The following is a 27,846-nucleotide window of genomic DNA, read 5'->3' as shown; positions in this document are numbered from 1 at the left end:
ATTTTTAGGGTCTGTATGAGAGATGACAAGTACTAATCTTTCCACTGACATGGTCACATTCTACACACTACAAATGCAGTAATTACGCTTTGTAGCAGACCCAAATGTATGAGCATCTGCAATATTTTTTATATCTAAGTCTTAATTATTTTTTACCAAAATCATATATATCATTGAAGGGTCCAAATCAGAATGGAATTCTGTGAGCAAAATCTTTTTAATACCATTGTCCTTATTTTAAGGATGATAAACAAAATTTTAATCTAAAAAAATTCAGTGGTTTAAAAAAATTCAAAAATACATCAGCACTCAACATTCAATTGTATATTAACATCCAAAGTCAAACATCAATGTGTACAAGCAACAGTTATCAATGTCCTCAGTTAAAAAATACTTGCAAAGAACATTTTACAATGTTCGTTTGTTTGTTTGTTTGTTTGTTTGTTTGCACTCAGCAATATTCCAGCTATATGACGGTGGTCTGTAAATAATCGAGTCTGGGCCAGACAATCCAGTGATTGATAACATGAGCATTGATCCAGGCCATTAGGATACGGTAACATGCATCAACCAAGTCAGCAAGTCTGACCACCCGATCCCTTTAGTCGCCTTTTACGACAAGCATAGTCGCCTTTTACGGCAAGCATGAGTTGCTGAAAACCTGTTCTACCCGGATCTTCATGGGTAACAATGATATAAAAGAGGACTGAGTATGGGGAATATAAAATGTTCTATATAGTCTTTTTTATCCTTTCCCGGTAATCATATTTATATATCACACCTTCCTACAAATTCCCATTTCGAGTTAAAAAGCTATCCTGCGATGAACATCAAACTGGATTAACTTCAATTGTCAACAGAAGATTAGACATCAATACCACACAGTCAAAATTTATAACATACATGTTTATGTTAATTTTGTGTTGTGTGTAAACATCAGTGTTTATCAGCGTTTACTAGCGATCAAGTAAGCCCACACATCAACTGATCCTGGGGATTAAGGTCTATCAAAGCTCACTGCAACCAGTAACAGTCCTCTGTTCTCAACGCAGTCTCCAGGTCGAATAGCTTCATGAAGCGACAAGACACCATCAAGTTTCAAAGTAGTGGTTTATTATATCAAGTAAGCCATCCATTTAATCACCTAGAAGATTTCATCACAAGTACTATATAATCCTCAGAACCCTCTCTAATCCTATTACAAGTCATTGTCTTGCATGATATGCTTCACAGACCAGGCAAATAAGAACATACTTCACAAGCCATGAGATTACCAGAAGGTATATGAAAACCAGACAGACACCAAATATCAAGTGGCAAGGGAAAACCAACCCATTGAGGGTCGTGCAAAGACCAGCATGGCAACACAATTGCTCTTCATGGTCCCGAAAGAGCTTTCTGGTCTAATCCCTAAAAAGTCCTGCCTCACACATCAGTGTGATGGCCTGTATCTGTTTCTCAGGGGTACAGATACCCCAGGTGTCTGGCAGCACGACCTTGAGTCAGTGTGTGTGACCCTTTCAATGGAAGACCTCATAATGGCTTCCCAAAGGTTGTATGCTGGTGGCCGAGGTCCTTGCGTCCAAGATTATTGCACTTATATAGCGACGTGCATGCACATGTGTGTGTGTGTATGTGGCTGCTTGTACTAGTCCGGACTGATGCTGGTTTATAGTGCTAGCACACTGAGATACCTTGCCACAGTTTAACATGAATACCCCACTCAGACACAGTATACTGACTACGAGACGACCAGTCCTTGTTTTAGTCCCTTAATGCCGAGGGCCAGACAGGGTAACATCAAATACTATCTTTTAACGTCTTTTGGTATGATGCGGCCGGGGATCAAACCCTCGAACCTTCTGCTCTCTGGGCAGATGCTTTACCTCTAGACCACGGAGGCGGTCTCATGGCATGAAACTCTATATTTATCTAGAATTATAATCTTTTGTTGTGGAATTTAGCTGAAGTGCAGAGTCATGTCCTTGTGAAAAATTCACTGGTATTCATATTGAAGAAACTGCTTCGTACAAAATGTGTAATATACTACTCAAAACAAGTTAAAGAACACCCAAAATTGGAAGGCATGTGCTGAAAAGCCCACCAGCCATGACAGATTAACTATAGGCATATACAAAATTGGGTGTTCCTTAACTTCTTTTAAGGATATAACACAATTTTTTTATTCATGTTATAAAAAGATAATTGTAATTATTTATTGTAAAGACTGAGCACACAATCTAAAACATACTGTTTTAATTCAGTATCCATCATTATAAATAATGCAAAGACATACAAGGGATACAGACATCTTTCTTTCTTAATGTTTCATTTCTAATTCATCCGCATCCAGCTGCAGCTTGGCTTAGCATGTCAATGAAAAGGTCAAGTGAGATTTGACCTTTGACCAAGTCATCTGACCACCCCCATGTCAGACTTGTGTTTGAGTAGTGGTCTGGCATATAGTACCTGTTGACAAACGCCCACTCATTACTGGGCAACAATTGCAGCTATTCTTGGGACAAAGTAGACACAATTTATGGATAACAACTTCTCTAATTACTGGAAAGGTGACATTTTGGTATAGATCCTTATACCGTTGTCAAGCAAGACTATTCTTGAGACATTCAGCTGATTCAAGCTGTGGGTTTGTATGTTATTTAATTAATCACTTTAAAACTGATGATATGTAATTTTCTTCACAGCTGTAGATTAATTGACTTTCTTCCACACAAAGGAGACAATGCATGTAGTTCTATGTTGAGACTCAGAAGGTCTTATCAGATTAAATTTGCCTTGGAATAATAAAATATCACCCTTGCCTGAGGACTGATTAGCAAGGTCAAAGAGGTCAAAGAGGTCAAATGATGACATGGGTGACACTATGGCATGTCAGTGACCATGGTCAATGATATGATTCTTGGTTAATCTCTGTAATTAGAAACTACATTGCAATTAAAAGACAGCAAATTATTATCATTTGCTAATTGCCTGACACACAATCTCTTCTGGTCCTTGGTGACCTTGAACAAAGCGATCTTAGCACTAAGGTGATCGTAACTCCCATATCTTAACACAGACTTATGACAGTTGTAGTGTTAGGGTTGTTTTGAACAACGGCACTCTGATATTCATCTGAAGATACTTTCTTTCCATAATGCAGCAATCACCCTCATAGTGGAACTAGCCTCTAGCCTTTGTTTCCACTATCACCGGGTGGTGGGGTAGCCTAGTGGTTAAAACGTTCACTCGTCACGCCGAAGACCCCGGTTCGATTCCCCACATGGGTACAGTGGGTGAAGCCCATTTCTGGTGTCCCCCGCCGTGATATTGCTGGAATGTTGCTAAAAGCGGCATAATACCATACTCACTCACTCTACTATCACAACAACAAATACACACTTTGTAACCATGGTAACAGTGGCTGCTCTAATATCAACTCTTGAGGTAGCACCATGGCAATGATGGCAGACAGTACTTAGTGTTCAAGTTTCTCGTCTACAAGATCTGCACTGACAGATTGAGATGGGGGGAGGGAGAGCCAGGGCGGGGGAGCGAGGGAGGCTGGGCTTGTTGTGGGTGTGGTGACAAGGAGTGACACCTGACATATCAACCTGTGTCTGTCCCCTCTTTGATGTGTTTTTTTTCAACCTTGTGATTTGAATTAGGCAGGTGAACCTCCCACTCCCCCACCCCCCCAACCCCCCTTCACACTCTTCAAAATCCTGGATATGTTTCTGACCGGGGTTCATGAATGTGACTGCCGACAACGATCATTCTTTATCCTTTGCCGTAATGCAACTGAATAATTATTTCAAGCCCAACTTATCACTCACTCATAATGTGCAAAGTGTTTACGATACAAATTCAAAGCAACCATAGCGACCGTAATCACATATTATATCCCACTGGGTTGATGTTACCATGAAATATGCTCCACCACATTTTTTTAGCTGACCCTATCTCAAGTCTCCTACAAGCTGTAGACACTGCTAGACTATCTACATCAATGGACACACGTTAAAGTATGTCCGTCATCTGTGACCAGGTGATGAGCAGACACCGCACTGCTTTACGATGTGTTGATGTGATATACGACATATACACACCAGGTGATAACTCAACCCACAGGGGGTTATTTCATTGCAAATAGTTTCAAGTTGAGTGATTGGTTAGATGGTCAAAACTTGAAGACGCTGACCCCTTGACCACATCCCTGCACCAACATGCAATGTGTAGTATTCAGAAAGACAAACATGAAACAGCGTTCTTCAAGCAGCCGTTGAGTGAAGCTTGTTACCATCTTGTGTCAGCTTGGACAATCTAGGCCATCACTGGTACTCGCATCTGGCATGCATCTTTGACCTGTGATACCTGATAGTGGCCTTAACACCTGTCATCCAGCATACCCATGTTGTAGAGACATGACCTTATCATAATGACGACACTAGTCTGTCTTACAGACCCTGAAAGGAATATATCCAATACAGCCCATGCAAGTCTATAATGTTTAGCAAGTCTAGATTACTGCAGTATTAAACAGCAAATTGTGCTCCAATGACAGCAAAGAAATCCGACCTTGAATCAGAAACTGTGCCAGTGTTGGTGTTGTGAGACAAGCAGTGTTAACTCAGTACTCAACTCTGCTCTATCAAGACCATAAAGTCCTCACCTCAACACTAAAACTCATGGAATAAAGAGCTGCTTTCAATCAGAGGAAATGTGGTTGGCCAAAGAACCTCTTTGTCAGTGGTATATATGCTCGTACACACCAGCGCTGACCAGGTGCAGGGATAGGTTGTTGTTATAGTATATATCACTCTTTCATCACCTCCACCCCTTGAGCATCAACACAGATACCTGATGGTTTTGCACCCCAAGAACTCTGTACTGTAAACATCAAGGAATACCACACAACTGGACAGAGTCCAATGGAGCGTCAAAATGGTACATTGTGGTCGTCCATAAACATGGCATACTCAACACTGGCATGCGAGGACCATCAGAATGGTGTCCAGGCACATTCCTGATCAGCATCGGGGAGGAGGATAACGTGTAGTTCGACGTTTTGCCATGCCAACCAGGTGGTGGTGGGTAATCCTTGTGGTTAAGCATTTGCTTGCCACACCCAAACCCAATTTTGATTTCCTACATGGGTTCCTGTTTGACTTCCCTTCATGATTCCCTTTTGTTTGTTTGTTTGTTTGTTTGTTGTCTAACACCACACTCAGAAATATTCCAGCCATATGATAGCGGTCTGTAAATAATCAAGTCTGGACCTGACAATCCAGTGATTGACATCATGAGCATCGATCTGCACAATTGGAATACGATGACATGCGTCTACCAAGTCAGCAAGCTTGACCACCCGATCCCGTTAGTCGCCGCTTACGACAAGCATAGTTGCCTTTTACAACAAACAGTCACCTTTTACGGCAAGCATGGGTTGCTGATTTCCTTCTGTTATATTTCTGTAACATTGCTAAATGACTAAAACCCTACTCTCTCAGTCCGTAAACATTACTTCCCATGTACTGCTTAAATCAAACTCCCCATAGTTTAGCATAAGAAGTTCAAAGTAAATACGGAGAGACGACATGGCTACTTTGAAGTGTGTGATGAGTGTATCCCATCTTTGAACAGTGTTTCAGTTATATCATAGCATGTCGCTTGAATAAGTGGGGAGATCTCAAAGTGAAGCAATGTCTACAGAGGCAGGGTGCTGTCAGAACAAGGGCAACTTCTAAAGGGAGATCTAAAAACTGCTTCCTTGTATTTGTCAGCCTGTTCGTTCATGTGAGTTTCTCCTCATGATCATAAGCTTCATGTATAATATATCCCCAGCTTACGGTGTTGGTTGTAGGAGGTCATTAATACAATAGGTGGTCAGGCTCTGTGACTAGGTTGACAGTGACAGTTGAGTAGATCGATGCTCATGTGTTGAACACTGGATAGTCTGGACCAGACTTGATTATTTACATTCCGATAAAGACTAATATATCCACTGAGGCCAGTCTGGAGTCTCCATTTGCCCGTTCTGGCCTCACAGAGCGCCATCGCAGCTCCCCACTTCTCAAAGTCTCCCTTACTCTCTTATAGATGCCAGGACATATATTCAAGAAAATTTATCACCACCATTCCATTTTTATCACCCTTCCAGCTCTAGCTGCCAATACTCATCCCCCTTTTCACTCTGAAATAAAGAAACTTAAGGTTTCCTTTTTGGAATTACTTTTATTGATCCTTATACATAATGAAATTAGGGGCGCTATATGTTAGTTAGGTCCAGGTCTGAGTTCTCATTCTGAAAACTGAAAGACTTGAGATTGACCCTTTGACATAACTTTATAAAGGGGGCCATATGTTAGTCCAGGTCCTGATCTGAGTCGGCAGTCTCGGTCCCACACATTTCCACATGGCCATACTGGCCCCATAGGGTTCCGACCAAGTCCTCACACCCACAGCATCCCCCACTGGAACTCCATTATCATCATTATCCCCATCTGGCCATATTATCCCCTGAGAGTTGACCATCTGACCACTCTGCTCGGTCAAGAGCAAACAGGTCCTGGTGATGGACACCAGCTGTGCTGTGGTCAACTGAGGTGGCTGGGCATTCTCAGTCATGGAGCAGACACTGTGGTTAAATCACAGCTGGTTCCCTTGTGTCCGGAATGTTAACAGTATTTCAGGCATGTGAAATGCCTTTGGCACCTCTGCACCTCTGCTGGTGTAGAAATTAGGGACGGCTGAGATTATTGCTTGAGGCAGGATAAAATTTTGGTCAGTGCGACAAAACATCCCTGAAAAGATAAGCTGAACAATTTAATACTAATTCAAACCACCTCCAACCCCTCCTCCAAACCCAGTACCAACCCCTAGACTAGCCATTGGTCTCATGTTGGATAGAGTGGAGGTCTGATCAGTGACTTTAGATAAGGGTCTGACTGGAAAATGTCTAGAACATGTGTTTCTGCTATTGGCCTGTCACTTATTGTGGAGGTTGATGGATAGGGTGATATGCCTGCCTGCTTGTCTGGCTGGGCATGTAGAACACTGATGACTACACTTCTATATAGCTTCATTACAACATTGTAGCAGAACACTGATGAGATGGCTTCTATATAGCTTCATTACAACATTGTAGCAGAACACTGATGAAAGGGCTTCTATACAGCTTCATTACAACATTGCAGCAGAACACTGATGAGAGGGCTTATATATAGCTTCATTACAACATTGTAGCAGAACACTGATGAAAGGGCTTCTATACAGCTTCATTACAACATTGTAGCAGAACACTGATGAGAGGGCTTCTATACAGCTTCATTACAACATTGTAGCAGAACACTGATGAAAGGGCTTCTATACAGCTTCATTACAACATTGTAGCAGAACATTGTAGCAGAACACTGATGAAAGGGCTTCTATACAGCTTCATTACAACATTGTAGTAGAACACTGATGAGAGGGCTTCTATACAGCTTCATTACAACATTGTAGTAGAACACTGATGAGAGGGGGCGGTTGGGTAGCCTAGTGGTTAAAGCGTTCACTCGTCACACCGAAGACCCGGGTTTGATTCCCGACATGGGTACAATGTGTGAAGCCCATTTCTGGTGTCCCCCGCCATGATATTGCTTGAGTATTGCTAAAAGCGGTGTAAAACCATACTCACGCACTCACTGATGAGAGGGCTTCTATATAGCTTATGAATCACTATAAAACAGTCATGATACCAGGTGTTTCACGAAAAGGTGAACATATCCGTCACAAACACATGACAATTCGTGTAATAAAATACTGGAAAAAAACAAATAATCAAACAGTTCCTAATCTCATCCATACAACATTTCATGACATTGTTCCATCAACATGACACATGCTCCTATTTAAATTGGAAACCTATCTCTACAGGACGTCCCCTTGGGGCTTAAAGTCCTGAACCTGTAGCATCTAGCAATGACCATGTGTCCTCCCTGTCTTGTTGCAGGCCACTCAGTGACACCTGGTGGCCATCATGTCAACTGCCAGACCTGTCATCATGGGGGGGAGGAGAGAGCTAGCCTCAAGACAGGTCATCAAGTTTCAATCCACCACTACCTCTACTGGTACCCATGATAAACCTGAGATTGACCTATTATCTATTAAGTTTTTCACAGATGCAAATATTTGAAGAAAATCGTTAAGGAATTTGAATGAATTAAGAATTGATAAGTTTCATTAAAAATTGATGAAACTACACGGTTACAATTTCTTGTTGCTGTAAAAATTATTCCCGTCATATCACAGTGAGGGATGCCAAGCATTGGCTTCACATACTTTACCCATGTCAGGAAGCAAACCAGTTCTTTGATGTGAGGAGGCAACACCTTAACCACTAGGCTACTCAATCGCCCCACCTTCCCTTAAAGCAGTAAAACATAAACATCCCTTTGAAGAATGCTGTAACAATAGCTACCCCTCTACAACTTGGCAGCATCTCCACACTGGAAGTGTCCCCGGGGAAGCTGGTCTAGACCGTGTGCATTGTTCCTGTGTTTGTAATAACGCCTATCCCTGCCACAAGCAGCAACCACATACCCACAGCAGGGGCGTCTCACACAACGTTTGGTCTTTTACAGGAACCTTCAGAGACAGTTAAATATTCAAATGCCAAATATCTATAAAAATATTCGTAAAATAATATTAATTTCTGAATATTTGAATATGTAGTTTATTGCAGCAGTTTTACAATTTGAGGATACTCAACCCTGTATGTAGACTGAGATATAGTCTCTGAAATCTTATATTACACAATATCCTTCTTGACTATAAATTTTAAAAAATTCCCTATGCTGTGGAATAGAGCTAGCTTGAGCTGGCTTGTCTTGCTTTTGTATGCATTCCTAGATTTATTTATTTTTCATGAAATAAATATATTCCACGGTCATGGTGCAGGACTACCCCATATGAGTCCGAGGTGATCAGGATATACCCCTCAGCTAGACTAACACTGAGTCCATGAAAACATTGCTTAAAAAAATTGGATTTTTTTAATTTCGTACAATTAATACAATTAATCCGAGATATGCACTGTACATATTTTTCTGTGTCCCTTCTATAATTTGTGTGTACTGACGCATATTTCTGCATCGCGTAAAACCCTGACAAAAAAAGTGCAATCATCATGTCATCTCATAAAAAGAAAAATTTTGTAGTTTTTATATAAATAGGAAAGCGTTTGCATTTACACAACAGAAGTAAGAAGACAAGAAATCATCACATTATGTATATCTACCTCTCATGTCTATTGTTATATTTATTCCCATGTGAGATAGTTTGTACCCTGACCTACGAGGCTGTTGGGTACAATAAACATTCTTGATTCTTGACTCTTGATAAAACAGAACATTAAAACACATGACTATTTCAATCCTTCTCAGCTAAAGTGTTAACGGTAACATGTTGCCAGTTATGACAGAGGGTGTCATGCACGATGTACCATGTTGGCTTATCCGTATCACATAGCCCCTGCCGTATCACATAATCTCCCAGCCATATCCCCTCGTCCTCCGCCAGTATCACCTTCTGTCTGTGTGTCAACATCCGTCACCGCAAGCACTTATCACCAAGTATATCCCTTTCTTATTGCCCAGTTAGGTTTTCTAGCTGACTGAGCTGATGACATGCTATCAGTTGATCTAGAAACACTGTCTCTCGATTAAACTGCTTTAGTCGTTAGTGCCTGCTATTACCAGGTAACTTACACAATGGGTTCTTGCACTGATCTTTACCTGACATGAAGCATCTATGAAAAACTTGTTTCTCAATGCAAGGTTTAAAAGGAAATGGTCAAGCTGTAGGCACCCACACCCCAAAGACCAACCCTTACCCCAACAGCCTTCATCACCGAGACACCCACACTCCACAGATCAACCCTTACCTCAACAGCCTCCATCACCGAGACACCCACACCCCACAGACCAACCCTTACCCCAACAGCCTTCATCACCGCGACACCCACACCCCACAGACCAACCCTTACCCTAACAGCCTTCATCACCGAGACACCCACACCCCACAGACCAACCCTTACCCCAACAGCCTTCATCATCGAGACACCCACACCCAACAGACCAACCCTTACCCCAGCAGCCTTCATCATCGAGACACCCACACCCCACAGACCAACCCTTACCCCAGCAGCCTTCATCACCAAGATACCCACACCCCACAGGCCAACCATGGTAATCCTGATGTCAGCCGCCTCTGAGAAGTGAGCTAGTCCCCTGGTTCTCCTTACACCTGCATACCCAACCCCACCCCACCCCAGGCAGCCCCACCCCAGATACCTTCGCAGTCATTCTCCCTGCCACTACCCCATCACTTTCCAAGCTATCTAGTCCCTACCCCCTTAAAACTGAACAACCATCTTCTTCTTAAACACACACTACCCCCCTAACCACACACACACACAGACCCCACACTACCTAGCCCCATCTTCTCTCCCTCCACACACACTACCCCGACACAGACCCCACAACATCTACCCCCACCCTCTCTCCCCTCGGCACACACTACCCCGACACAGACCCCACAATATCTACCCCCACCCTCTCTCCCCTCCACACACACTACCCCGACACAGACCCCACAATATCTACCCCCACCCTCTCTCCCCTCCACACACACTACCCCGACACAGACCCCACACTACCTAGCCCCACCTTTTCTCCCCTCCGCACACACTACCCCGACACAGACCCCACAATATCTACCCCCACCCTCTCTCCCCTCCGCACACACTACCCCGACACAGACCCCACAATATCTACCCCCACCCTCTCTCCCCTCCACACACACTACCCCGACACAGACCCCACAATATCTACCCCCACCCTCTCTCCCCTCCGCACACACTACCCCGACACAGACCCCACAACATCTACCCCCACCCTCTCTCCCCTCCACACACACTACCCCAACACAGACCCCACAATATCTACCCCCACCCTCTCTCCCCTCCACACACACTACCCCGACACAGACCCCACAATATCTACCCCCACCCTCTCTCCCCTCTGCACACACTACCCACACACAGACCCCCCTACTACCTACCCTCCACACAAAGTGCCACCCACCACTTCTCATCCCAAGCACAAACACAGTCCTCACACATAAACCCTGATTAACCCTCAACCTTGCATCCCCCTACCCCCCACCACCGACTCCAAAGTGCCATCCACACCTTCACACCCAAACCACCAACACAATCCTCACAGAGCTCTTCATGATCTCTGTCCCCTCGACCCCTTACTACCAACCCCTGCTCCCCTTTCCCCCACAAACTCCACCACAACCCTCCCCCTGAATCCTCCCTAAGCTTATCCTTCATTGACTTAATCCCCTGAAACCTGACCCAACTTCACTATCAACTTCTACATGACACAGAAGAACCTCATGCTTAATCCAGTGGAGGCAGTACTAGAAACATTGGGCTTGCCAGTTGGACTACCTGTCCCGTCTCCTAGCAACAGGGAATCGAGTTATAGATGAAAGTAATTGTGACCTGACAACCTAACCTTCCTAATCAGTCTTAAATCTCGGTTCCTTCAGTACAATCGCATTTAGGAAGAGAAATTTGTGTCATACCTGCATACCTGGGTGCTGTTGTACAGAACAAGCTTAGCGCTACGACTGTTGTAAGTCTGTGTTAAGGTATGGGAGTTACGATCACCTTAGAGCTAAGATCAATTTGTACAACAGCATCCTGGCCTGTTAGGAAAATAAGCCTGAGAGTAGAGTACATGGATGGTAGTGAATGATCGGGTGAGTGATCGGGTGAGTGATCGGGTGAGTGATCGGTTGAGTGAGTGAGTGAGTGAGTGGTTGGGTGGATGAGTGAGTGAGTGAGTGAGTGAGTGAGTGAGTGAGTGAGTGAGTGGTTGGGTGGATGAGTGAGTGGTTGAGTGAGTGAGTGAGTGTGTGGGTGTGTGGGTGGGCTCTGAGTGAGTGAATGATCGGGTGAGTGATCGGTTGAGTGATTGATTGAGTGAGTGAGTGAGTGAGTGAGTGAGTGGTTGGGTGGATGAGTGAGTGAGTGAGTGAGTGAGTGAGTGAGTGAGTGAGTGAGTGAGTGAGTGAGTGAGTGAGGGTTGGTGAGTGGGCCAATGAGCGAGAGTGAATTTAATACTGCTTGTAACAGTGTGTCAGCTTTATGTGGGAGGAAAGTGCTGCACATCTGAGACTTGTACAACTTTGGTGAAACCCACGAGCATGTGTATGGTGCTGACAAACAGGAATATCATCAGGTCCAACCGAGGATTCAAACCCACGACCAAAGGTTCTGGGCTTATAGAGTAGATAACCTTTCAACAACATAACACATGGACACAAACATAAACTCAAAATGTGGTTCTGGTATGGATTTCAGAATAATGGTTATACGAGGGCACAAATCTATTTCTAATCATCAAAATGAAACTTTAGAATCATCACTCAAGAAAACACTTGAAAGTTTTAGCAGGACCTTCTCAAGTATTCCCTGATTCACAAGAACTGCAGAGGGGCAGTTTGTCTAGGAGTGAGTGAGTGAGTCGGGTTTAACGCCGCTTTTAACAGTATTACAGTTATATCATGGCGTGTCAGCTTAATGGGGGAGGAAAGCCCGAAGTGATGCAGGTCTAAGACGTTTACCACTTCGGTGAAACCCACGAGCACGGGTATGGTGCTGACAAACCTAGAAACATAATCGGGGCGAACCTGGATTCGGACCCACAATCATAGGTTTCTGGCGTGCCCAAGGGACACAACTCTGCACAGCGAATCGTGGCGCCTTAGACTACAGTTTGTCTAGGAGGCAACTTCCAAAGCACCAAGGCAATACAATGAGTCACCACAAAATGGCCATAGTTGTATTGTGGTCCTACACATTTTCCAAGCAACAAAACAAGAGCTTGACCTTTAGATGGCATAAAATAATTAACATTCAGTCGAAGAATTAAAGTTGTCTTATTAAAAAATTATATATCCCAAAATGGCGATACCGATATTTTGGTACTACACATTTTCCAAGTAATAAATCAAGAGTTTGAACTCCAGACTAACATTTAGTTCCAGAAATAAAGTTGTCTTATTTAAAATATATATCTAAAAACAAAAGATCCAAATGGATCCCAGAACAATGCTTGGCTATAAGAATACAACAGAACAGAGAGATAACTCTTGAAAACAAGAAAAAGAGTCCGAAATATTTATCCGCGTTTTATCTCCATACCGATTAAACAGCTATTTCAAGAAATCCCAAGATGACAGCCGGTTCTGAATGCAAGGGGCCATGACGTGAAATTCCTGTTCTAATCTATTGGACTGTTTATCTCAAACATTTCCTTTTTCTTGTATGTAAAGTTGGACATTTATAGACCCCACTAGCTGACAACAGATAAAACATACTCTCAGGATGTTAAGTATCTGTGATTGATGCAGACTCTCTCTCCTGAAGCTCTCGTATCTCGAACCATTACATTTGGACAGGGATGGGCATCAGTAACAAATTGATTTAAAACATCTGCAAATATTTCAAATATATGCTGGTAGTCATTTTTTCAAATCTCTTCCACACAAAATTTCAACATTATTTGACAAAAATGTTCACATAAATATTGTTAAAAACAAAACACAAATTAATTTCAAGGTCCATGTAGTACAGGCCCAAAATTATTCATGTTTCCCTTGACGTTTTGAGAAAAAGGAGGTAATCCAAAAACTAGAGACACACAACCGGCAGTTGAAATACTTCATCCCTCTTAAATCATTACGTCTTTCCAAATCTTACCATTCTTCCCTCTCGAATTGTTACACCTTACCGAACCTCACCCTTCCTCTCTATCCAATTGTTTCATCTTACGAAACCCATGCCTTACATACAAAACCACCTCATTCCGCCCTTTCGAATCATTACGCCTTACCAAACCTCACCATTCCTGCCTCTCGAATCGTTACACCTTACCAAACCTCACCATTCCTGCCTCTCGAATCGTTACACCTTACCAAACCTTACCATTCCTGCCTCTCGAATCGTTACGCCTTACCAAACCTCACCATTCCTGCCTCTCGAATTGTTACGCCTTACCAAACCTTACCATTCCTGCCTCTCGAATCATTACACCCATCAAACCTCACCATTCCTCCCTCTCGAATCGTTACACCCATCAAACCTCACCATTCCTGCCTCTCGAATCGTTACGCCTTACCAAACCTCACCATTCCTGCCTCTCGAATCGTTACACCTTACCAAACCTTACCATTCCTCCCTCTCGAATCGTTACGCCCATCAAACCTCACGCTTACCCCCTCTTGAATGAGGGAGGCAAGTCTTTATTTTATTTTCTCGTAAACAAACAGTTCAAGACACCTGTTGTAATACTTAAAAACAAAAACCATGATGGTGAGATTCTATTTAATGTCTAAATTTATTCTACCAAGTTCGTCAGTTTGTGAATCATGTTCTTAATGATTAAATTCCGAGGAGCTTAAAGTTTATCAGAGGGTCAAACAGCACCTACAAGTACAGACATCGCAACACGTAAAGCCAAGGAACGTAGAATCATAAACAAATAATACCCCCCAAAAGCCAGGATATATATACAGTCAGGACTATACAGACCTTTATATATATCAGGCCTCAAAGTTTAAATTTTTACCAAGTAGCCACATGGCCAGTGGTAAAATCAAGAATTCAAGCCAATATTGTAGGTAGCCAAAAGCATTTGAAATCATCTTTTATCAAATAACTATTATATGTACAAGTCTTGGAATTGAATATTAGTGGAAACTGTACTTGAGTTTTGTGACTCGAACAATGATGCAACTTATGTTACTAGATTATATAGGTATATCCTTGCTTATCCAATAAACTATAAACTAAAATAAAATATTTATGTATTTCGGTTCCTTGTTGACTTTAGGAGGAATTAATTGCGTGTACAATTAGTAGCAGACATGTGTCTACATACATGTAGCAATAGAATAAAGTCGCCACAAGATATTTTTCAAGGGAGTCATTTGGCTACCTCGGAATTTTAGACAGTAGACAAATTGAAATTTAGGTCGCATTGGCGACAGTTTTAGTCGCAACTTTGAGGATGTATATAGGTCCATGATTTAAGTTATTGCAGTGCATGTCGCACTGTTAAAAGCCCATTTTACAGGAGACAGATTGGTAGCCAACCATTGCTCACAGCGTTTCCCTAATGAAAGTCCAACTATCAATATGCATGGGGGTATTTGGAACTCAGACATGAGACACAATGGGGTCACAAGAGGTCAGGTCAGGTGACCATTACGAATGTGGGCGGTCACATCTCACGGATGGCTCCCACTGAAAATATAATGTTCAAAGGACTTGGCAGATCTCAACACCAGCAAGTCATAGGCAGGAGTGTGTGTGAAGGTGGAGTATTGGTGTCAGCTTGATCACCATGTCCTACAATAAGGGGGTGGTCAGGTAGCCTAGTGGTTAAAGTGTTCGCTCGTCACGCCAAAGTCCCAGGTTCAATTCTCCACATGGGTACAATGTGTGAAGAACATTTCTGGTGTCCCCAAGCATGATATTGCTGGAATATTGCCAAAAGTGTCGTAAAAACCATACTCACTCCCTCATTCCTACAATAAGCTGCAAAATTTCCAAACAATATTTACCCGTTAACTAAGGGAAAATATTTTTACTCATTGACTAACCCGACTAACGAGATCAGATGGTCAGGCTCACTGATTTGGTTGATGCACGTCATCGTATGCAAATTGCAAGGATCAATGCTCATGATGTCAATCACAGGATTGTCAGGTCCAGACTCGATTACATGTATTTACAGACTGCTATCATATAGCTGGAATATTGCTGAGTGTGGAGTTAAACAACAAACAAACAAACAAACAAACAAACTACAACAGAAACTTTCAACTATAGTTACTCTTTAAACTATTTATCAACAAAAGTCAAAATTACTGACACCATGTCGGAATATATTTTTGCAAGGTTGTACCATGTTGTTTTTTATCAACATCTCAAGCTAACCTAATTTCTTCTGCAGCTTGAATATCTCAAACAAAATTTAAAAACTTCTACAAATACCCTTCCTCAGCAGCCAGAGATTGATGGGGAATCAATGTTTTTGTCAACTTAGGCGAAAAAGTTTGAAAAGTTTTGTGTCAAGTTGAGTCAACCCCCCTCCAAGCCAGAATAGTTCCCCAATCAAACACCAGGGCATCTGGTCACATGACTGCACACTTCCAGTTCTGATTCATCCTCATGAGGACCAGATGGGGGAAAATTCAATTGTTCCCCCCTCCCTCTATTCCGGATACAAATATGGAGCTAACAAAATCTTATCGGGATTGAAAAATATGGTTGTCATAACTTTAGTCGAAAGCTGTTGAGCTATGAAATTTGAAATTTATTATTCTTGTTAGAAAAATATACTTGGAAACACAAAAGTAACGGCCCAACCTCGTATCAATTTGTTCGCAGAAAATAGGGGCATATTGATTCAAGGCTGTGCCTTGGGAGGAGAGTAAGGCCCCTCTACTAGAGTCGATATCCTGTCAAGTCTTGGAAGTTTAAAAGAATGATTAAGTATGTAAGGCTCATCAGGAGAGGTTCAAATTCTAGAACAAGGCGGAAAATGGGCAACCAACGAGCGTATTTCTGACTTGTTTGTTTATTTGTTGTTTCACTCAGCGTTATTCCAACTCCATGACGATGGTAAATAATCAAGTCTAGACCAGACAATCTTGTGATTGACATCGTCAGCAACGATCCACGAAATTAAGGTCAGGATGACATGCATCAACCAAGTCAGCGAGTCGGACCACCCGATCTACTTGGTCGCCCCTTGCGACCAGCATTGGTTGATGGGGACAAATTCTAAGCCGGAATCCCTACTTTGTCAGAGAAATCTATTCATTCCAGCTATATGTACGATTACACTGCTTTAAGTACGTGAACATTAGGTACGTAAGATCTGCACATAACATCAACCTTACATCAGTGAGAACATTGTTATTGCCTATTATTGTGTACAAGTCAACTGACAAAACACTCCTATATTTATTACATAAATTACTTACATTGAAGACCATAATAGCTGTAATCACTGATTTACGATCATTGTAGCGCTAAGATCACTTTACGGAACGGTGCCCTGGTAATAATTCAACACACAAAGACTGTATCTAAGTGTAGGATGTATGATATTGTATTTTATTTGTATAGGTATTATAATGAAACTGTTACCGACTGATTGAAGGTGTTGGTAACAGTAACGCTCCCGCCTGCCATCATATCTCCACCATATTTGTTTCAATGTCCTAAATGTTTCGTCTAAATCAACAGTTACATCTACATCGGATCTATTTCTGACTTGATGTTGTGGCATCCCCCAATTTATCAGCGCAAGAAGCATTCTGGAAACCACATACTTCTTCAAAGGTGTCATGTTGTGACTGACACACAGGAGCAGACGGCCATGGCAGCCATCTTGATTTTATCTTATCAGCTGCATTTCTGCATGTGAAACGAACTATTTTCAGGGTTTTGATATCCTCTGCACTGCAAAAAAAGACCTGGACTAGAAGAAAATATCTTCATTCACACATACCCTGTGTGTAGTGTAATTTGATGTAATATATCTTAAATCAAATGGAGATTAGAGAATGGTAGTGTTTGAAATTAAGATTGAAAGTCAAGGGGTTCTTTTCATAGCCCGAATAGTAAAATGTCAAGGGTCCTTGATTAAAATTCAAGGAATCAAGGACCCCTAGTCTCTGGAATGGTACCGGGTAATATTTAGTTCATAATACATTCATAAAAACCTGAGTTATGTTATGAGTATGTGAGTTTGGTTTGAACAGTATTCCAGTCACATCACAGTTTATGAGCTTGATAAGGCAGGAAAACCAGAAAACATGTCTTAGGTTGTCTACCACTTCGGTACATGCACAAAGTATGGTTAGTACAAACACAGAAACATTATCATGCAATTCTGTGAATCAAACCACGATCACAGGATTCTGGCATGCCTAAGGGACACAACTCTGAACAATGTGCCATAGATGGCTGGGCCTCCCTTCGTGTTATAACCTCAGACAGACAGTATCTCACCATAACATCAGATTCTCAAAGTGTATTGAGTTCATTTTCAAAGGTAGAAAAACTGTCTGACAGCTGAAGCGACATCTCAAGCAGCATGGACTTCACTGTTGCCATAGAAGGTGTTGGGGCCAGATCTTCACACACCTTTATTACCCTCAAAGCTTTTTTCACTGCATGTTTATTTATTTCATTGTCAATTTTTTCAAAAAGTGCACCTGAGTACAAGTCTGTAAACAGTGACCCACAGGTCACACAAGAATTCATTCTCCAGCAGTTACAAGTCCATAAAACTTTCAAAAGCATCCTGCTCATGTTTCGTTGCCCTTGAACACTTTAAACTCTCCAGGAAGTCTATCTCCAGAAGGGACCAACCATTGGAATCTCGGGGGTGTTGTTTATCATTTGAGATGGCTCAACTTGTTTTAAATAATATCTGAGATAAGTCTTACGTTCAGTTGGTTCTGAAAATGGATCAAAATTATTTGTTGCCTGCTTTTTGTCTGCAGTCAATTTTTGTTCAAAAATAAAGGCAGGCCTCTAATCTAGGGTTTCCTGCAAATCTAAAATAACAACTTGATGGAAGATCTTGTTTAACATAATATTGTTCAGCTCAAAACTGTCACTGCAAGTTGGACAATACGAATTCATGGTCTGAATGATCCTGTTGTGTATGTTTGTTTTTATACACATGTTGAGACTGGATCATGATTTGGTCTACTGAACCATGTTATGTGCTAACACTAAAAACATCAAGATAAAGTCACGGCCTGATTTGATGTCATTTTCCCAGAATGCTTCTTTTTCTCCATCCAGGACGATGATGGAAAATACTTTTGTTCTCACAAAACAAACGCTTGCAGTGAAAATCAACACAATAGCAAACGTTTCAAGTATGAAAATGAACACTGTAGCCAAAAAACAATAAACATTGTAGCTAAATCAACAATGGTTTTAGAAGTAACCATGTACACTAAAGAATCGGAGGCTCAAATATGACTACATAAACAATGAAACATAAAATGAACACTGCATCAATAAGCAATGGATGTAATATGAACACTGTAGTAATAAACAATGGATACAAAACTGAATATGTTGCAGGAAGGAACACCATAGTGCCTGAAATCTAAGGAGCTGATAACAGGGGAGGAGAATGGAACAGCCAGTTGCTTGGCTCATCACCAATCTGACAGTACTGATGTTTCATTCAATGGCCCATGGCTAGTACTTCTTTATCAAATTATGAAAACAGCAACTTGCTTGGTTGGAACAGCTATATTGCTGGTGCTATTAACAAAGCTATATACATTTCAAAGTCACCCATTTTAGTCGAATATATACATTCCTGATTTTGTTAATACAGACGGGAAATAATTGAGTGAGTGAGTGAGTTGGGTTTAACGCCACTTTTAACAGTATGATATTGTAAATATGACTGAATAAATCCATATAGATTCCATTTAATTTTTGTCAATTTTTATTTCATTACATTTCTTATTTTCTGTTGCATTTGTGTTGCAGCTGCGTATATTTACACTTATAATAAGTATTATACAAGATACAAGAAGAAATGCTTGCCATTTTATGTTGTGCCATATTGTCTGTACTTTCTTTAAGGGTGCCATCTTGAAACAATATTGCCCAAACTAGCACATAAAGTCAAGCTGAGCCTGTTCCTTCAAACTTGTTGATCTTTCAAGTACACAATGCCCAATTTGTTGGAATAAAAAAACAAAATGGCATGCTGTTTTTGTGAAATTTATATGGGCGTACCAAACACCTAAGGCAGCAGCGTCTCAAGTTAATGAGTGCTTTCCCTCAAGGTATTTGTAGAACAGTTTAAAGCATAGCTGTGCCTTGTACATTTGTAAGGAGGCTCTCTATGCATTGCCAGCAAATACTGGTCAAACAGGCTAGTATTTATTGTTGTTGCAACTTTCAAATGGAAGACTAGCATTTCCTTTCTGCTAGCTCCTGGTTACTTGGGTGGTGGAAGCCCAGTGGGTTAACATATCCAATTGTCAGAACACCTGGGTGAGGCCCATTCTTGGCGCCTCACTCACCCTCCCAAACACCTCACACCCCGATATCAAGAATATTGTTCAAAAACGCCCACTTGGGACCTGATACAAAAAAAAGATCATTGATATGGCGCTGAGATAAGAACATGGTATATATACATAACATATGCATGAAAACATGATGGAGTGAGTGAGTGAATTGGGTTTAACACCGCTTTTAACAGTATTCCAGTCATATAACAGCATGTCAGCTAAATGTGTGAGGAAAGACCGAAGTGATGCAGGTCTCAGAAGTTTACCACTTCGATGAAACCCACGAGCATCGGTATGGTGCTGACAAACCAAGAAAAATAATCGAGGCGAACCGGGATTCGAACCCACAATCATAGGCCTCTGGCGTGCCAAAGGGACGCAACTCTGCACAGCGAATCACAGCCTTTTAGACGACTGGGCCACCCGTGCCACCAAAACATGATGGAAATGAAAATACAGGCAATAGAAACTTTTCCATATGTTTCTATCACAAGTTTTAAAATTATTGGCGACTGATATGCCTGGGAGTAGTGTTTAGCTCGACTCAATCAGGTGACACTTGGAATTAAATTTCACATATTTACAAAGGTTTTCCCATGAGACTCCCCATCTACAAGTGTGGGGAATTGAACTCTGGCCTCCAGTGTGAAAAACCAACACTTGACCCACTAGACTACCAAAGACCGGCACACCATGTACAATATCTCCTGCTCTGTAAGGTTAGTCGGACATGCAAGTGTGGGGAATTGAACCACAAGACTTCCCAAGATCTGCACACCATGTACAAATTCCATCCACTGTGAGGTTGGTCTGACACGCAAGCCGGAAGGCCAGGAGTCTAGGGCACCAACATCCAAAGTCGGGGAGGATCTGTTCGAGAACCTCGTCTGTCTGGGAGGAAGTCACCGCAACGATGACATCTCACAGATCCCGACAGAAACCAGGCATCGCATCAGGTGTATCAAAGATCTCACGATTAACATCTCTCGTTAAGTCTTTTTCCGTAATTCATCGAGACCTACCTAAAGGTCAGTTTTTGAGATGTACCAGTGATGGGATTATTTACAGTAATTCCTTTGAAGATAATATCTGCCGACTTCTGGCTTTAGAAAATATACATTGCACCAATGACCTTTACCAATACAAGGACTGACCCCAGCCATATGTTCCACAACTTGGTAATTTCTTTATGAACAAAAAGCTTATCTATATTATATATTACTCCATAGAATAAATATCAGTTTGAAAATCTTTTCCAAAAGAATCGGGTGTTAAGATTTGTCAAAGAGATGGGGAAAGTGACCCCAAGAAAAACACTGTGAGCAATAAGCATCCCTTGACCTTCAAGGTCTTATACCGGAGCTCTCGACGCAATATGGCTGAAATAATGCTTATGCGACGTTAAATTTTAACTCACTTACTCACTCACTCACTCATACCGGAGCTGCTATTTCCCATTGATATTGCTAGAATATTGCTAAAAGTGGCATAACACCATACTCACTCAATGTAAAGCTCAACAGGAACAATTGACTATGGTCCTATTGTTTATTAACTACCGTGTGATCACTGCCATATACAACGGAAGAAATATTTAAACCAAAGTAAAAGTAATTTTGGGATATTTACACAGTAACTGATGATTCAGAGTTCTCCTAATTCTGCTTTGACTTCCATCACGATTGTCCAAAAGACCAAGACAAAGCCATTTTATTTAGCCATCAGCTTGGACACTATGAGCATTAAATCTGGCTGGAATTGGGGTGAGGACTGCTCCCCAGCAACTGATGCTGGATGTAAGAGGCGACCAAATGGATTGGTGGGGGGGGGGCAAGCTCGGTGACATGGTTGATGGCATGTTAACAGACCCACCAGATGGTGTGTATCACTGCTCACAATATCAATCACTGGATTGTCTGCTCCAGACTTGATTATTGACAGGCTTCTGTCACATAGCTGGAATATTGTTGAGTGTGATGTTAAACAAATCAAACTGTTTCATCTTTGAAACATGTGTTTTATCTTTGAAACATGTGCTAAAGGTCATCCAGTTTGTCAGAGTATCCATGATCGGCCCCAAACCAAAACCTGGTGTTGCGACATGGTTGGAATTTGTGGATTTTCATTTCTATGTTTGTTTTTTTAGCTTGTTATCCTTGACATTTTGCAGGTGACAGAAATACGTGTATAAATAGCTCTAAGGTATTTATGTCTCAATTTTCAAGGCACATTGATTTACCTTTGACATTTCATTTTCAGTTTTTCATCAAAGCATAGGTTGTTGGAGACCTATTCTAACCCAGAATCCCCACGGGCAGACAAGCATAAGTTGCTGGGGCCCTATTCAAACCCAGAATCCCCACATGGAAACCAGCATAGGTTGCTGGAGACCTATTCTAACCCAGAATCCCCACAGGGAGACAAGCACCATTGCTGGGGCCCTATTCTAACCCAGAATCCCCACATGGAAACCAGCATAGGTTGCTGGAGACCTATTCTAACCCAGAATCCCCACAGGCAGACAAGCACCATTGCTGGGAACCTATACTAACCCAAAATCCCCACAGGGAAACAAGCACAGGTTGCTGGAGACCTATACTAACCCAGAATCCCCACAGGGAGACAAGCACAGGTTGCTGGAGACCTATTCTAACCCAGAATCCCCAAGGGCAGACAAGCATAAGTTGCTGGGGCCCTATTCTAACCAAGAATCCCCACATGGAAACCAGCATAGGTTGCTGGAGACCTATTCTAACCCAGAATCCCCACAGGCAGACAAGCACAGGTTGCTGGGAACCTATTCTAACCCAAAACCCCCACAGGGAAACAAGCACAGGTTGCTGGAGACCTATTCTAATCCAGAATCCCCACAGGCAGACAAGCACAGGTTGCTGGAGACCTATTCTAACCCAGAATCCCCACAGGAAGACAAGCACAGGTTGCTGGAGACCTATTCTAACCCAGAATCCCCACAGGCAGACAAGCACAGGTTGCTGGAGACCTATTCTAACCCAGAATCCCCACAGGAAGACAAGCACAGGTTGCTGGAGACCTATTCTAACTCAGAATCCCCACAGGAAGACAAGCACAGGTTGCTGGAGACCTATTCTAACCCAGAATCCCCACAGGAAGACAAGCACAGGTTGCTGGAGACCTATTCTAACCCAGAATCCCCACAGGAAGACAAGCACAGGTTGCTGGAGACCTATTCCAACCCGGAATCCCCATGTGAAGACCTATTTGGTACCAGGAAGACAGCTGTTCTCTGTGCATGAGAATGTCTCAGAGCTTAGAGACACAGAACACAGACAGACCATCGTTACACCCTGGATGCCGACGTCTGTACTTATAGCCCTCTCACTCCCACAGAGGGGAGCTTATCCTAAGTGGGTCTTGTCATTACAGGGAACCTGTCTGATCACAAGTGTACCCAGTGACCCTATGAAGTGCTCAAAGTCCACTGCTTGTAGTTTCAGTATCATCCAGACAAGGAATAACGGTACAACTCCTCATGTGAAGAAAGATTGGTTGCCATGGTAATGAGATGATGCATGACAACTTTGATTGGTCTTAACGTTTCTACATCATTATCTCCATTTCTACATCATTATCTCCGGGTGGTAAACTTTCAAAATTATAAAAAAATTTCTAGTCTCATCAACTACTTGTGTCAATTTTTATCCTCATAAGTTTAATACATACTGAGACACGATGTTTGAAAACCTATCTTACCGCATTCAACCAAATGAATGCACAGGAAGCTATAATAACTTAGAAGGCAAAAACCAAGGCAAACAGTTAGTCTTAACATCTATACATTTTTTGTGTGAAATACTTTAAGGATTTTTGTGTTTAAAATTGACCTCAAATGCAGAAAGTAGCCCAGAAAGTTTCTTCATTTTCCTGAAAATCAAGAAATCAAGACTTGCCAAAGTATTGAGTTTGTTTCAGGGTTTTTAACCGTGGTGCACTAGATTATGAATTTCATGTGATATTTAAATGGTAGTTTTCAAAAGTCAGCCACAACTGACACCTTTACAACTAATGCACAAAAGTTCAATGAAATGTGTCCTCATTTCAAAAGGTAGGAATTTGAAGATGTGTACGATACTACCCAATATTTTTTAAAATAAACACACACTCCAAGAGGCCACGAGACTAGTATAAAGAAATCAGGGAGTCCCATCTATGCTATTTACATATATATTGTACTACACGTTGATCTAAGATTACCAATGAAAAGCCAGAAATGATTTATTGGTATTCTAATCTCACCACCCATTTTCCAACATTGTTACGGAGACATGAAAAACTTTCTATGAATATCAACACCACATACCGGGGTACACCAATAACTCTAATGTTAATATCATTTCTGAAGCATACTAAAAGGTAATTGGCTTAACAACCAATGAAAATGGTCAATAAAAAATGGGAAATTTATGTTAATTGAAGTCGAAAAAATGACCATGATAATTTCACTATCATTGCCGAAATCAAAATCCTCAAAAGGTCATTCAAATTAAGCATCACACAGGCCTCGTTTTAGCAAATATATGCAAAAGGGTTTTCCCAAAATGACCCATGACTAATGACAGGTCCATTTCAATGCACACCTGAGTGAATAGGCAGTTCAGCCTTGCACAGGTACGAGACAATGGCCGAAGGTTTGACCACTGTCCTCAACCCGTCTTTCTGTCGGTGACTTGCACAGACATAGATGGATGGTGGTCACATGACGCTGACCTCTACCCATCATTCATCACTGTCACGCCTTTATCTGTCCCGAAATAAGACATATCTCGAAGCCTCCTTCACTTCACTGCTCAGTTAAGGAAGTAATTCAATAGTCAGTTTTGCTTGATTAAATTCCTTGTGCTTCATTAAATGGCAGGTTCAACACAATAACCTGGTGTGTGTACAAGGGTTGATCCATTCATGGTCGTGTTTGGACATTTCAGCTTGGGAAAGCAATTTAATTAGAAATTAAACTGGAACACAGTATACCCGAATGTTTGGTTTGAAGAGTGAAAGGGATGGGACTTATTTTGTAAGTGATCTGGTTTGTTTACCCTCCAGGTGAAGTGTTAATCTCCTGACAGAGCAAGGTCAATATAAGAGTAGTAGCTTTCAATCACGCATGAAAGTTCAGACTATTTGGCATTGTCAATAGTTGTCAGGTATATATAATCATGTGTGTACCCACATAATGAAAATCACAAAACTATATTCAGCTGGACTCCAGGTTAACAGCAGACCCTGCTGGTATTCTAGGTGAGAATAGGTGCCCATCGACCTGCTGGTATTCTAGGTGAGAATAGGTCCCCATCGACCTGCTGGTATTCTAGGTGAGAATAGGTCCCCATCGACCTGCTGGTATTCTAGGTGAGAATAGGTCCCCATCGACCTGCTGGTATTCTAGGTGAGAATAGGTCCCCATCGACCTGCTAGTATTCTAGGTGAGAATAGGTCCCCATCGACCTGCTAGTATTCTAGGTGAGAATAGGTCTCCATCGACCCACACATGGACATGGTGGTCAGGTGACTTAGAAGCAAGTCAAGGAGGGGGCTGACTTATTGGGGGTGAGTCTTATGTTTAGTGACTTATTGTGCACTTTGCAAATCTTTCAAGGAGTTTAATAAACAGGAAGTCCCTATCCCTGATAAGTGTAAACCTTCAACAGGAAGTCCCTATCCCTGATAAGTGTAAACCTTCAACAGGACAGCAACAATATTGACAACACTTGTCAATGACTTTTTTCACTATAACATGGCTGAGAGGTATTTACCGAAAATGCCTGTGGCTCGCCTTGAATATAAAGCCTATCCCAACATGGCCATATTGGGATCATACACTAAGAAAACTTTGTCAGCATAAACTACAAATTACAAAACAGTGTTGCTCTCATTTCAAAACATTAGCAAGCAACCAAGAATAACATTATTTCTTCCAAAAGAAATTACAACCTAAAGATACAATCCCGATTCCACACAGAGTCCGGTTTCAACCGTCATGTTGCTCTTGAAGCTTGATTGTGGCAGTCTGACCTTCCTTCTCAACAACAAGCAAAGCCCCAACAATGTAACTGTTGGTTCTTCAAGAATCGGGGGCACGGGGGGCCCAGTCGTCTAAGGAGTGTAATTTGCTGTGCAGAGTTGCGTCCCTTGGGCATACCAGAAACCTATGATTGTGGGTTCGAATCCAGGTTCGTCCTGATTATGTTTCTAGGTTTGTCAGCACAATACCCGTGCTCGTGGGTTTCACCGAAGTGGTAAACGTCTGAGACCTGCATCACTTCAGCCTTTCCTCCCACATTAAGCTGACATGCCGTGATATAACTGGAATACTGTTAAAAGCGGCGTTAAAGTAAGCTTACTCACTCAATCAATCAATCAAACTTTCTCATACAGAGGAATTGAGAGTAACAGTAGTTTAACGTCACTGTCAGCAAAACTCAACAACAACACCGAGGAACGACCTTCACACACTGCGACATTGTAACCACCCACTCCTTATTACATGTATTAATCGGCTGTTACACAACAAGAAGCAGAGGGTTCTCACCTCATGTGCCTCCAAACCCTCACAGGAGGAAAGAAGAAAGAGGAAATGTTTTATTAAGATGTCCCATGTTTGTCACCAGGTGGAAGAACAATGGTATGTCTAACAGAGAAACAAAGACTCATAGTTTAGTGTTAACTACAGCACTATCGAGTTTAAACCTAGTGCGTTCTGTGTCATGTCATTCAAATATTCTCTTGCTGCATCGGCACTGCTCGGACACTTGTACCCTATGTACCGAGCTTGAATAGGACTCATCAGCATGATCAGTGGACAACAATACTGTTGAGTGAGTGAGTGAGATGGTTAATGGCTGTTTTGAACAGTATTCCATTTATATTACACAATGACAGCTTCATGTAAGAGTAGTGAGTGAGTGAGTATGTTCTTACTCCAAGGTTCGATTTTGTTTTAAAGTACAGATTCTCATGTGCTGGCGATAAGGTGTCTCACTCTGGCAGTGTGGGTTCGAATCCCGTACGGGACTCAACCCAAAAAAGTACGAGAATCTGTACTTTACTCAGAAAGTGTTATCCCAAATATAGCATTTGTTTCATTTAACCACTTTCTAAACGGCATTGTGTGTTCATAGCTTTCAGCCATGGGAGCCGTGCCACTTTACACTTGTCAGAGGGGTACACAAAGTACGTGATCTGGACTACAAGTTGTCAGACTTTCATTTCTTGTGGAAACCTCAGTGGCTGAGTGAGTTAGCTGACTTTGTGTGCTGGCGATTAGGAGCCTCACTCTGGCAGTGTGGGTTCGAATCCCGGACGGGACTCAACCCAAAAAAGTACGAGAATCTGTGCTTTACAAAGAAAGTGTTATGCCAAATATAATGCACCAGTGCATCCTATTACTGTATGGGAAAATGTAACCTAGTATTCACGTCAACATGCACCAAGTGCATGTCAAGAAATGTCAAATTTGTGTCTCCCTAACCCTTACTTGTCCAGACAATGTTAATCTCTGAACACATTTAATACCTCCAAGGTCTATTTACCATACTACATCACAAAAATGTGCGTGTAATTTGTCATGCTTATTTAGGCTGAGGTTCTTCAAGATGATGTGCACATGTTCCTTTTGCGTTT

At 41.9% G+C, this 27,846-nt stretch overlaps 1 protein-coding gene across 25 annotated transcripts in view; it reads right to left on the bottom strand.

Moving 5' to 3' along the window:
* Positions 1-27,846, bottom strand: part of LOC124121099 (basement membrane-specific heparan sulfate proteoglycan core protein-like) — a 257,025-nt gene that overhangs the window by 209,044 nt on the left and 20,135 nt on the right. The gene's annotated exons all lie outside the window — the stretch shown is intronic.

The sequence above is a fragment of the Haliotis rufescens genome, unplaced genomic scaffold (genome assembly GCF_023055435.1).
Source record: "Haliotis rufescens isolate VD_foot unplaced genomic scaffold, xgHalRufe1.0.p SCAF_42, whole genome shotgun sequence".
NCBI lineage: Eukaryota > Metazoa > Mollusca > Gastropoda > Lepetellida > Haliotidae > Haliotis > Haliotis rufescens.
This window is presented reverse-complemented; position numbering and strand designations above follow the sequence as displayed.